The 1,302-nt window shown below is 60.8% G+C and overlaps 1 protein-coding gene across 1 annotated transcript in view; it reads right to left on the bottom strand.

Annotated features, from left to right (window-relative positions):
* PIP5K1B (phosphatidylinositol-4-phosphate 5-kinase, type I, beta) overlaps positions 1-1,296 on the bottom strand; it is a 309,531-nt gene extending 308,235 nt beyond the window's left edge. The window contains exon 1 of the mRNA XM_015565015.1: positions 1,181-1,296. The gene's annotated coding sequence lies outside the window, so the exon portion shown is untranslated. The remainder of the gene's footprint in view (positions 1-1,180) is intronic.
* Positions 1,297-1,302: the final 6 nt, after the last annotated feature.

Here is a 1,302-nt window from a genome sequence, read left to right on the forward strand (position 1 = left end):
TGCCCTTGACTGGAATCAAACCCAGGACCCTTCAGTCCACAGGCCCACGCTCTATCCACTGAGCCAAACCAGCTGGGGCAAGGGGGTGGATGATCTTCACCAGAGGGGCAACAGGGGCTCCCCAAACCTACCCTCAGCAATGCTGATCAGGGGACAGGGTCTCCTTTGCAGGAGACTCATCCAAAGGCCCAAGGCCTCCCTCAAGAGTCACTCACATACAGCTCGGGCCTCCAGCAGGCTGAGAATGTCACAGAAGCGTGGGGAGGGAGAGGGGTTTTGTATTTTTGGTCTGCAACCCTCTGCTCATAGAAAGCATGAGGATAACTCACATGGCTTTGTGGAGAGCCCTGATCTCCAGTATAAGATGAGAGAATGCATCAGCCTACTCGAACAACTTCTCTGGAACAGGTTTCTACCCAACCACGCTGGGCAAATGAGACAGGTAAACTGGGGGGAGGGAGGGAGGATAAGAAATGACAACAGGCTCATTTGCATAGATGAGCGATAAGCAGACATTTGTTGTCTTCAGGTCTGGCAACTCCTGGCAACTCCTGGCACCGGCCTGGCAAATCAAACCCAGCCATTCTCCCTCTCTGTTGCCCCCACACTCTCACCTGCCCCCCGCCCCCCTCACCCCTGGTCCCAGCTGTTGACGGGGCTGGGGGCCTGGGGGAGAGAAGCCGAAGAAACGCATTCGTCTGGTGCAGCCTTTCGGCTGGAACCGTACCGCACCTGTTCAATCCGGCTCCGGTGCCAGAAACGACCAAGCAGGGACTTGAAAGCCCCTCTGGAGATCCCCGGGCGGCGCCTACCAAGTTCGCCGCTAGTTAGGGCGGTGGGAGATGCCTCCTGATACTGCCAGACTCAGCTCGTCATCCCGAAAAAGGGACAGGGCTCTGCTTAGGTGAACCCAGCATGATCCCCGTGTGCCACCGCAGCCCCGTGTCACCGGGGGGGCTAGCGGGTGGGTACCCTCGGGGAGCGCGCCGCCGTGGACCCCGTGGAATGAAGGTCCCGCTTCGGTAGCCACGCGCACTGCCTTCACCCTACCCCCAGCACAACGCGGACCAAGTGGGAGCGTGGAGAGGCCGCCGGGATTCGTCAGAGGCACGGAGTCCCCGAACCCGAGCCCCCGAGGAGGGTCCAGGGAGGAGGGGCCGCGGACGCGCAGGAAACTTACCTCACTCGGGCAGCATTCGGGCGCCTCCGCCGTCGAGACCAGTTGCGCCACAGTCTGCAAGTTATTGGGGTGTTGTTGCTTTTCCCCGGCGAAGGGAGAGCAGTGCGGGCGAGGGGCGCGAG

This window comes from Myotis davidii, unplaced genomic scaffold, assembly GCF_000327345.1.
Source record: "Myotis davidii unplaced genomic scaffold, ASM32734v1 scaffold616, whole genome shotgun sequence".
Classification (NCBI taxonomy): domain Eukaryota; kingdom Metazoa; phylum Chordata; class Mammalia; order Chiroptera; family Vespertilionidae; genus Myotis; species Myotis davidii.